The 12,860-nt window shown below is 37.8% G+C and overlaps 1 protein-coding gene across 7 annotated transcripts in view; it reads right to left on the bottom strand.

The window, feature by feature from the left end:
* Positions 1–12,860, bottom strand: part of dennd1a (DENN/MADD domain containing 1A) — a 1,078,084-nt gene that overhangs the window by 930,850 nt on the left and 134,374 nt on the right. The window lies entirely within an intron of this gene.

Here is a 12,860-nt window from a genome sequence, read left to right as displayed (position 1 = left end):
TAATCCAGCAAACCAGATCTCTACTCTAGCAGTAAACTAAACAATTCTTTGCACAATTTGTCACCTAATCCATAATGTTGAAACACATGATACATTAGTCAGGATGAAATGAACTTCAAAAGTAAAAGGAGTAACCATGATGACATGAACTAAAGTCTGAAGTCAGAGTAACTTAACAGTAACTTTGGGATATCTTTACTCAGTAATGGATTGGTCAAAAATGATGATAGTATTAAAAAAAAAGTTTACCTATGTCTACATTCGCAGCTGAATGCTAATTGGCATGAAGGTGATAATAGACCTGTAGATTTGAAGGGTATCTAAAACACTGCGACATCAGCTACATATACTGCATAGAACAATTTATTTCGGTGTTCTACAAATAGAGATGACAAAAAAGAACTAAAAACAACACATTCATGTGCAACCTAAAATGTTTGATCCATCTATGGCAGCCTAGTAAGTAAGGCATTTGATTTTAAACAGAAAAATAAATAAATAAATTAATTAATTAATAATAATAATTAGAAGAAACTCCAGGTTCATTTACAACCCATATAAACCTGTATCCTCAAATCAGTCACTTAACCTTCTAGTTGTCTAACTGTACAATTACAGAAACAAATGTTCTGTGCACACATGTTTTGTACTACTAGACACATAAATGTAGTTTGGGAACAACTGGTGACATAACACATATCAAAAATCAAACCAACTGTATTTTTCTTCAGGCAATGAAATCTAGTGGGTTGCAAATTGTAAGAATGCTAATTAAACGTCTGATATTGACAATCTAGGTAATCCTAACCAAGTCACTCATTTCTGAGCTTCCACAGTGTAAAACTAGTCAAACTATTACATCATAAATTGTTAGATAATCTTCAGTGTGGAATGAACTACTTGAGCATATAGTATACGAAAATGGATTTACATTGAAATGGAGGAGAGGTCTTGGTTTATGTAAAGGATACACATACATAGAGAGGAAGAGGTTGGCAAAGAAGAAGTGAGATAGTCAGAGAGATGTAGAAAGTAGACAGGAGTACAAGGAGATATGGTGTAAGGTGAAGAGAGAGGTGTCGAAGGCTAAAGAAAAGGCGCATGATGAGCTGTAGGAGTATGTGTATTTTATATATATATATATATATATAAGTAAAAATGTACACGCACAGGGAAACAGAATATTTTGGATATTTTGGAACTAGGTGTTGGCAACCCTGGGGCGTCGGCAGTTGTTTGGGACCAATGCAACCTCATTTAGAACCCCTTGCCATTAGTTATAATGGAGCCGTGGAGTGGTATGCAACAAATGTTTGCTGTGAAAGCCTTTTATAAGAATGGCGATAGTGTGACTGCTTTGCAAAGGGAATTTCAGCGTCATTACCAGTTAGGACGTCATAATCATGTCCCATCTGCTCATGCAATTACAAGTTGGGTGCATAATTTCAAGAAACAGGTTCAGCCTTAAAAAAAATGTCCCCAGGTTAAGCCACTTCGCATACTGCCCATGATGATTGTTTAGAAGGCACATCATTTCACACAACAGTGACATTCCATGGCCACCAAGATCCCAGATCTCACTGTTTGTGATTTTTTTCTGTGGGGACATCTTTAAAGCCAAGTGTACCACACACATCCTGCAACTATTGCTGAACAAAAAAGGAGGATTGAAGAAGAAATCACTGGCATTCCTCTTGACATGGTACATCAAGCAATGCAGAAGTTCCACAACAGGCTGTCGGAATGTATGCAGAGAAATAGACAACACCTTCATGATGTTTTCTTCAAAACACAAAATGAATATTGAATGAATATTGACTACCACCATTAATTGCATATCCTTTACAAAACATATAATCATTAAATGTATTTTGTAATGTGTTTGTGCATTGAACATCAGTTGAAAATATTCTGTTTCCCTGCACCACCATATATATATCTTCTTATATAATACGCTACCGTGTTGCATGTTCTTGACAGTGATGCGAGCAGTGATGACGAAGTGAATCTGTCTTCAGGCAGTAAACTGAAATGGATAGTGAAATCAAACGTGATTCTGATGAATCTGAAAGTAACACTCATGTCAGTCGCACATGTGCATTGTGCTGTGCTGAAGTTAACCAATCTGAAAAGAAAAAGCGAACGCTACTGTTGTCTAGACTGTGACGTTGGATTGTGAATTTCACCATGCTTCAAGATTTCCACACAAAAACATTTCGACAGAATATATGGTATTAGCATTATTCTTAATATTCGTATCATTATTATACTTTCTACACTCCTGACATTTAGTGTACTTTTAGTGCTTTGCACGTCTTACAGTAGAAAGATGACATTTAATAAATATGTCATTTTTTCAACCCAAAAAATGCAATACTTTTTCGAGAAAAAACTCTAAGGAGGTTAAAGCAAACTACTCTTTCAAAAGGAATCTGTAGTTTGTTACAGCTTTCCACATGTCATGCAAGCTTGACAAGCTTCTTCTTAAAAATGTGCACTCAGCACTGTCTTTCCCTACTATCTCCTACTTACCCCTGTTTTGCAAGAAGCATCATCATTTGGCTCCATAGCTCTTAAGAGTGCATTTTCTTGTGTTAGAGAGCACGAGAATGCAGGTTGCAGGTTAGGTACGGTTACCATATCCTAAACTATACCTCATCCAGAGCTGTTTATTACCTTGTGATAGAGTTGTTAAGTTTGAACTTTGCCATTTAAATATAATTAGTTTAAACAGGTCGTATTCAAAGGAAAAACTTTACATCTGGGTGTAAAAGAACGGTTGTTTGTTTTACCTGCACTAATTCTGGCATTGTGTTACTCCAGATGCGCTATGCAAATAGTTTGTTCATTAAATTCAAGACTTATCGCCAGAACACTTCACAATATGTTTTATTTTTCTTCTCCATTTCACTCCTTTGTACTTTGATCTAAATCCATACTCGGAGCAGTTTATTTGATGCCCTTAAAGTATCATTTTACATCTCATGCTGCCCCAATCACTTAAACATGAGATCCTTGACTGTTATTACATGCTAAGACATCATCATTAAAATAAATAGAAAATAATTCAAAATTCTGATTTTCCTTTTAATACAATGCTTTAACCACAACCCCCCACTACAGCCTTGTCACTATCAAACACAAACATACTGTGTCTCGCATTTAGTCTCTGTTTTACGTGGCTGATGGTTTAACAAATGATGTCTAAATCAATGAGAGGTTATTAAAAATATTCAGGCCACCTTTATTAAAATACAGCTGTATGTTTAACAGAGAAAAAAGTAGAATTATTACACAGACCCTAGCTTGATACAGTGTTGATGCTGCTTTTCAGGGGGAATCTACAGGTGCCGACTGACTTTTTTCATTCTGAATGTCATGATATTACGTCTGTGTAATACCTCACTGTGACTGTAACTGCGAAGTCAAAGTTTTCTGTCCTTTTAATTTTCTTCCTTTATAAGTCATTCTGGTGTATGTTCAGGCAAATGTGTGCATATACATCTATATAACTGTACCCTGCTGCTGCCCATTGGACACCTCCAAAATAATAATAAAAAAAAAAGTCCACCTTAAACCTGCTTGCCTCTTGGCAACTCTTTTACTTTGATCATTATTCTCCCATGGTCTCAGCCTTACTAACTGACCTATACTCCTTCTGATCCTCGTTTGTGTAGCGAGCCATATAAGCAGCCACAAAAAGGAGTGTAAATCCTTGAGAGCTAAACGCGTTGGCACCGTGCATCGCCACATTATTAGTTTTTTTTTTTTAAATTTTATTAATTTTATTGCAATCATTCCATACAAATCAATCAATTTTTACAAAAAGTAGGATTAAGAACGAGTCGACTCCCACCCCTGAGAGAGAGAGCGAGGCCAACGGAGTAAAACTTAAGGCTTGTAAACATACGTAAATTGATGAGTTTGATAAGCCAATAGAGATGGATGGAGAAGAAAAAGAAATGCAGAAATAATTGCTTCCTCTGTGCTTTAAGAGCTTATTCTAAAATATTACTGCTTAGATCCTGCCATGTTTTGAAAAAAATCTGTACAGATCCTCTAACTGAGTACAGTGGAACCTCAGTTCATGAACGCCTCGGTACACGTACAACTCGGTTCACGACCAAAAAGTTGGCCAAACTTTTGCCTCGGTTCACGACCACACACTCGGTATACAAACAAGCTAGTTTCCCTTTCGGTTTGTGCGTGCCGATGATTTCCGCACGTGTTGTATTGTTCTCGGTCAGATGTGCCTGCCTGCCTGCCTGCGCGTGCGTGCGTGCGTGCGTGCATGCCTGCCTGCAAAAGAAACCCAAGAAATCACAACAGAGAAAACACCTGAAGGAAAACATCCCTCCATCGCGGAGCCGGACTCTCCCTCAAAACTGTAACCTCCTCTCCACCCAGTTCCTCCTCACTTCATGCCAGAACTCGACTCATGCAAGGTTAGTTTTCTTGGTGGTTTATAGTTTTTGTATTACGGATTTTTCAAAAGTTAATTTTTCAGTTCGTGGCGTGAATTGTTGCAATGTTACTTTTCTCTTTTTTCAAATATTCCCTTTTTTCCCTGTGCTTAAAACTCATTTTAAAAAAAAGTGTTTACTGTACAGTACAGCGATCGGGCTGTAAGGCTATTAGCGTAAACTCCTGTTTTTAAATTAAAGTTCGGATTTGTTCAAATGTTCCTCTCTGTTCAGAGAGAGAGAGAGAGAGAGAGAGAGCCAGCCTGTTTTGTGTCAGTGTTATTCAATGTTTTTACATTAGTTTACTATTACACTGTGCATTCTATGGTGTAATTAACTATATTTGTGCTTAATCTTTAAAAAATATATATTTACATACAGTTCGTACGGTCTGGAACGGATTAATTGTATTTACATACAATCCTATGGGGGAAATTGCTTCGGTTCACCGAGGTTCCACTGTGTTTGATTTTTTCCGATTTAAAATAGTATAGAACATCGGTTTCCCACTACCTTAAAAGAGGAGACTTCCAGTTTAGCAGAATCAGTCTGCGTGCCACAGTTTGTTTGTCCTTCTCCATTTTAAACCCATCTGGAAGAACCCCAAACACAGCTCTTAATGGGTTAGGAGGGATTGTGAGACCTAGACTGTCTGAAAGGTAATTAAAAATTTTGGTCCAGAATGATGTTAATTTGGTGCAGGACCAAAACATGTGACCCAGTGAGGCTGGGACTTGATTGCAGTGTTTGCAGGTTGGATCTTGACCTGGAAACATTTTGGAGAGTTTTAGACGAGACAGATGTGCTCGATATATAATTTTGAGTAGAATGTATGTTTTGCGCATATGGAGCTCGAGTGAATTCTCTGCATTGCTATTTTCCACTCCTTTTCTGATATATTGATTAAGAGATCTTTTTCCCAGTGTCCTTTTGGATCTTTGAAAGGGAGGGGCTGTAAAATAATTTTATATATTGCAGAGATGGTGTCCAAGTCCTTGAGATTGAGCAATATTTTTCCAGCATGGATGAGCAAGATGAGGAAAATCAGGCAGGTTCTGTTTAACAAAGTTTCTAATTTGAAGATAGTGAAAGAAATGTGTAACTGGAATGTAAAATTGGGAATGTAATTGTTCATAGGATGCAAAGACGTTTTCTATAGAAAGATCTCTAAGCAAGTTAATCCCAAATTTTTTCCAGATATTAAAAACTGCATATGTTTGTGAAGGTTGAAAGAGGTGGTTCTCTTGCAGAGGTGCCACAGATAAAAGCTTCTCCACCTTAAAATGCTTTCTACATTGGTTCCATATTCTGAGTGAGTGAAGCACAATTGATTATATTTCCAATAACTTGCATTTATTGGGGCACAGAGCAGGGAATATAAAGAGGTACTGCAGGATTTTAGTTCTATTGCGGACCAGGTCTGTGTATGTTCATCTATTTCTGTCCAGGATTTTATAGCTTGTATGTTTGCTGCCCAGTAATAAAACTGGAAGTTAGGTAGGGCCATGCAACCTTCTGCCTTTTGTCTTTGTAGGGTCACTCTTTAGATACATGGATGTTTTGAGCTCCAAATAAATGAGGTTATTGTTGAATCCAATTGCTTAAAAAATGATTTATTGATGTATATTGGAATGTTCTGAAATAAAAAAAGGAGTTTAGGAAGAATATTCGTCTTAACAGTGTTAATTCTTCCAGCTAGAGTAAGATGAAGGGATGACCATCTATACAAGTCTTGCTTAATTTTTTCCATGCAGACGGCAAAATTTTGTTGATAAAGATCTTTATGTTTACTTGTGATGTTTACCCCAAGGTATTTAAACTGTTCTGCAATGATAAAAGGTAGAGTGTCTAATCTAATATTATATGCTTGAGAATTCACTGGAAAGAGTACACTTTAATTCAGATTAATTCTGAGACCAGAGATCTTTTGAAATTCTGTGAGTGCTGTTAAGACTGCAGGCACAGAATTTTGTGGGTCTGATATATACAGTACCATATCATCTGCATATAGAGAAATTTTCTGTTCCAGTCCTTCTCTGATAATCCCATTTATCTGATCAGCATTTCGACAGTGTATTGCCAGTGGTTCAATGGTGATTGCAAACAGCAGCGGTGACAAGGGGCATCCTTGTCTGGTACCACGTTCTAGTTTAAAGTAGTCTGAACAGATGTTGTTGATACAAAGTGAAGCTTCTGGATTGGTGTACAGTAGTTTGATCCATGCACAAATGTTCGGGCCAAACCCAAATTTCTCCAATGTAGTAAAAAGGTATTTCAAATGCTTTTTCTGCATCCAATGGTAATAATATTTCTGGGGTGTTTGACGTAGTTGGTGAGTATATTACATTAAACAAGCATCGAAGATTTGAGGATAAGTGTTGACCCTTCATAAATCCATTTTGATTTTGTGATATTACTGAGGGAAGCACTTTCTCCATCCTTTTAGCTATAATTTCTGAGAGTATCTTAACGTCATTATTCAAAAGTGAAATTGGTCTGTATGATGCACATTGTAATAAGTCCTTATTTTGTTTAGGAAAAATGGTGATTAATGCTTGGCGAAAAGTGTGAGGAAGAGTTTGATTGTTTCTGGCTTCTGTAAATGTTGCTAATAGAAGAGGAGCTAGCTGAGCAGAGAATTTCTTATAAAATTCTACAGGGTAGCCATCAGGGCCTGCTGCTTTCCCACCTTGAAGTGACTTTATAGCATCTAGTAATTCTGATAACGCCAGAGGTTTATCCAGTTCCTCCGCACTAGGAGTATCTATTTGTGGTATCTGCAATGTGTATCCAGAAATGCATTAGATTGTGTGTTGTATTCTTTAAACTCAGTAGAATATAAGGATTTATATTAGTCTCTAAATGTGTGCATTATATTGTATTATTAATATTTTTTTTTATTAATTTTATTACAATCCATACAAAGCAATCAAGTTTTTACGAAAAGAAGAATTGAGTTAAGAACAGATCGATCCCCATTATTAATATTTTTAACTGCACTGCTTCTGCCAAGCATAAAGTGCTTATGATAATGTTGTGTGGGTCCTGTTTGTAGCACTCATCTAGTGTTCTGCGCTACACACACATTGTTACACGTATTACTGTTACAAGAACAAATGAGGGGACTGGAAGCAGGGTTGGGATAATGTCCAGGTTAATCATTTTTTGTGAAGGCTCAGGCCTCCATAGACTGAGTGATGGAGTGAAAAGATTCATGCCAAAAAGAATTGTGAAATTCCAAGAATGGTTAACCTATCTTTGACTAGCTACTTATTTTAAATTTGAATAAATTTAAAACTTATTTTTGGCTAACCTGATACCTTATCTTTTGAACTACTGTGAACAGCAACATGTTTAACTTAAATTAGATTAATTGAACTGGTTATAACAATTAAGAATATTTCAAAAAGATTTTTTTAATCCACCCAACCATTTTTTGAATCCATTTACATCAAGTAGCAGATAAAAAAGACTAAAACTATATCCTGAAGCATTAAGTGAAAAGTGGGGCACAATAGCCCCTTAATGCAAACACTCATTTTCAAACACAATGTGAGTCTTGACTGGAGGGGCTAAGGCCTATACTGGCACCAATAGGCATAGACTTGGAGGGGGAACCAATACATCACATTTCGCTTACACACACACTCAATCAATGTAGTTTCATCGGTTAGTCTACCACTAACACCACACAATGAGCAGACACTGAATTCAAATCCAAAATACTGGTTACAAGCAATCCTTCAAAGTGTGCTTGTCTAGTTCCATGCTGTTCTATGTGCAATTAATGTGCATAGTAATCCTCATCAAGTGTTTCTGTCATACCTTATTATTATGTGAAGTATCACACTCTGTCTTTAACTCACAAACAGATTAAAAAGAGGAAAACAGGAACAAAATCACAAAAACACCCAATTTCACTCATTTGGTGCCACTTTAATAACTGAAGCAAAGAAACTACACAAAATAGTGGGAGACAAAGAGGAAAGATAGATGGATAGGATACATAGATACTTTACTGATCCTGAGGGAAATTCAACTGCCAGTAGCCAGGAATTGATTATATCATGTTAAATACAAACACTTACTACATAAGTCAAGAGTATGGAACTACATAAAGTCAAAGTAACAGATACTAAACTGACTTAATATCAAAGTAAGATAAAGTAACATGGCTTATGTTGATAGGATAAGAACAAACAAAAAAATGACCAAGTAATGACCTAGCAGTGAAATATCAAATGTACTGTATATAGTGCATAGCTAATACATCTAATATAGCTTACGAGGAGAAGAGGAGTATCAGGTTCAGAGCTCAATGACCCCATCTCCCCAATGTTGTAAAGAGTTGAAGAGTCTAATGGCTCTTGGGACAATGTCAATAAAATCAGCATCCCCGTTCTTCAAGCTACCCCTCCCAGAATACCACAGCATAGAAGAGAGTGCTGGCAACCACAGACTAATAGAATATATGCATAAGTTTCTTGCATGTATTAAAGCCCAGCCTTCTCAGAAAACAGAGCCGGCTTTGCTCCTTCCTAAACAGAGCCTTTGTGGTGTTCAAATCCCATTAACATAGTGATCTTGCTAAGAAATTAACCTATATAATAATGTATCATTTAAAATACATCACATTTTCAAGAGAAAAAAAAAACATACAAATTAATATAAGCCAGACAACCAGGACCTGTGTCAACATTAGTTATAATTTATGCCTTCAAATAACTGCTAAACACAAACTCAATACAATATGGGAGGCTGGGATGGTGAGGTAAACTCCATATACTGCAAAAGATACATAGAAACATATTTAAGTGGAGCAGCAGGAATCCACATGAGCAAAGTGTGTGGAAAGAACTGCAGTTTGTAAGGACAACTTACTTGCTTTCAGCACACTTGTATGGATGTGAAAACCAGGATCATGTGCACAATTGTTTAAGATTCTGAGGGTGTAATCCATAATGATTACATACCTCAAAACACCAGCATAGCTTTCTTCATATTACATAGATTTCCACTAGTGTTTGAAGCAGTCAATCAGTGAAAAGCAGTTATGAAAGCTGTTGACAATCTCAGTTCTACTTCATGACAATGGTCCTGCTCACAGTATGGGTTACAAATGCTGGTCTGCTAAACTATGGATCTGAAGAGATGTCACACCCATGTGACTACCACCTATCCACCAACATGAAAGGCTACCTCCTAAGGAAATGAAATGCGAATGGTGAAGACATAAAGTCACCAAAAGGAGAGCTGTGGAACAATCTACAAAAAAACATTTTATTTGAGTAAAACAGGAAAGAAAAAACACGTCTGGTTCCACTGATGTTTATCTTAAAAGACAAGGCTCAAAACACATTTATTACTAAATATACTGCCAGCAAAATATTTAAAACATTTGTTTTGAAATAAGTATGTTAAAATAAAAGCTTATATTCTTCACATATTTTTGACATAAAAGATATCTCATTATCTATGTTATTTATTTTATGTTGATATCTTGATTATTTTCCCCTAGGCTGCGAATACTTCTTTAGCCTACAGTATTTCGAAGGGATGTGTATATAAAGAAGGAGGCAGTGGTTTAAAAATACTCTTTATTTAATTATTTACTTTTTTTTACATCAAATCTCCTCACCATTATGTAACAAGTCAAACATGACTTGCGTTTCAAAACAACTATGATTTACTATGCTTTGTAAAACTCGATACAGCACCTATACCATCAGCTCTCCAATATCCACAGGTGCTTGCTGTTGCTTTATATTTATTTACTAGCCAACCCGCGGCGTACCATACGCCGCATAATCGGGCCGTTTTTTTAATGATTTTTAAGCACCGGGAGAATATTAACATTTTAAAAATCGGTAATGTAATAAATCAGCAAGAAAAGCAACATTGTAACAATGCATGGAACGAACCAACACACAATCATCCGTGACTGAAAACTGACAGACCGTCCTCGCGCCTTCTCTTGCCAGACAGAGGGATGAGGGTGCATGGCGCGGAGTGTGTAATGCTAAACACTTCTGGAAATACACGATTGTCTAAAACGGGTTGGTGTGAGAATACAACAGTAAGCGAATGAAAAGATGGAACTCTGGAGAGAGCAAAATATAACACAATAGTGAACCCGCAGCATAACAAATGCCGCATAATTATTTATTGATGGTTGAACACTTCTGGAAAGACACAGTTGTCTAAAAAGGGAGGGTTTGAGGATACAACAGAAAGTGAATGAAAAGATGGAACTGTAGACTTTTCATTGCTCTGTGCGGTTTTGGCTGCCTTTCTATATATAATCCACCAAGACACACGACCACGGTAGTAGCGAGGTGGAAGGTGGGTGTGTACAAAGTGCAGGAGCATCTAAAAAGACGCATGTTTGTCGCGGATGCGAATTGCTGTATGTAGCGTGTAAAACAGTTTGCTATGGTGCACGCGGTCGTGCGTCGTAACCGAAAAATCGGTTTTTAAAGACTGCTTCATTGTGTTGCAGTTGTAAAGGAATGTTTTAAGGACCCCATGAGATACCCCTCTGGTTTTGGCTGCTTTTCTATATATAATCCATGAGTGGGAGCGTATGAGTCACACTTAGTGGGAATTCCACGGCTTGCAGCTCGAATGGGGTTCAACGGCTTACCCACGCCTCTCTGCGCTGGGTAGACACACGGTCAATCTCATGCATAATTATTTATTGAATGCTAAACACTTCTGGAAAGACACGGATGTCTAAAACGGGTTGGTCTGAAAATACAACAGTAAGTGAATGAAAAGATGGAACTCTGGAGAGAGCAAAATACAACACAACAGTGAACCTGCGGCATAACAAACACCGCGTGGCTCAGACGTGCATGTGGACTCTTACCACAGACGAAAGGGACTAATTGGGTGGTCGGTGAGTTTTTGCGTCCGTGCAAATGGGCAGGCAGTGTGAATGCCAAGAGAGCGAGGGTAGACGCCGGCCAGTGAAAAAGGAGTGTTGGTGGGCAGGAAAACATCTTCAGTGTTCCTGCAGGAGCATCTAAGAAGACGCATGTTTGTCACGGATGCGAATAGCCGTATGTAGCGTGTAAAACAGTTTGCTATGGTGCATGCGGTCGTGCGTCGTAACCGAAAACTCGATTTTAAAAGACTGCTTACTTCATTGTGCTTTAACCTCAGTTGTAAAGGATTGTTTTAAGGGTCCCATGGGATACCCCTCGCAAACCGTTTCACACGCTGCATATGGCGATTCACCTCCGCGAGAAACATGCCTCTATGAACAGTCAACATAGCTCGGAGGTGCATGACATGCACATGACATTAACCTGACCTGCACTGCATGTGGCCTCTACGACAGAAGAATATAAATGACTGCATTTTTTCTGTGTCGTCGCATCCGAGTTGGTGGGCGTGGCCCTGCGAGTTGTCGTCGTATCCAATGGTCTTGGAGTTGGTGGACGTGGCTCCTTTCTGCGTGCGCCATAGTGTCTCACTTGTGGGCGGCTTAGTGAATCCACGCCCCTTCCGGCGTGCTTTCCATGGTTATCTTGCCTTAGTGAATTATTATATATATATATATAGATATTTTGCTTGAATAAGTAGCATTTAAGAAATTATTTGATGTTTTAATCAGAAGCATTGTATATACAGAGAAAATTCAAAATGGTTTGTGCTGCTAATTCTACCTATTTCTGTTTCTAGCCTTTTGCGCCTAGCTGCAACTTTAAACAGGCAATAAAGTTTAAAGGGGATTTGAACAGTAATCTATGGTTGACTCTATTTGACCAGATAAGATATAGTTTCACAACGCAGAGCACACCATCTGAAGTTTATACACTCGTGGGTTCATCTCTTATTACAGCTTAGGCCAGGAAGTAAGGTACCCATGTAAATTTGGGAGGTACATGTGCAATCTTTGTTTCTGTGAAAAAATGGCTCCTAAAAACCAATTAAGTGGTGAAAAGCAATACCTCAAAGGGAAGTGTAAAGTGCTGTCACCTGACAATAAAATAAAAATCTTAGATCTTTTAAAAAAGGGGCTTGTCGCTTGATTTGATTTAAAGTATACTAGCCAAAGCCCGCCGTAGCATATGGCGGTGCAAGAATAGGAACGGAAAATGGTGAGAAAGGAATTCAGTATAACAAAGGCTTAGGAAACCACCGTCGCAGTATAATGAAAATAGCAAGGAGCGAAACCAATGCCAATGCTTGAGAGAGTACCTTCTTGTAGCAGGCTACGGAAAACAAAGACATATATAGACAGACGCCGCATTCACTGTGTTACCCAGTCGACACGATAAGTCAGTGCGTCCGCCCTATTGCGAGTGGTAAAAGTGCCATTTAAACTAATACAGGTAGGACATGGAAACCGGGTTTTCTGATGAAAAAACAATAACGTTTTAAACAGTATCG

This window comes from Polypterus senegalus, chromosome 9 (genome assembly GCF_016835505.1).
Source record: "Polypterus senegalus isolate Bchr_013 chromosome 9, ASM1683550v1, whole genome shotgun sequence".
NCBI classification, from domain to species: Eukaryota; Metazoa; Chordata; class Cladistia; order Polypteriformes; family Polypteridae; genus Polypterus; species Polypterus senegalus.
The sequence above is the reverse complement of the archived record's forward strand: the minus strand, read 5'-3'. Positions and strand labels throughout refer to the sequence as shown.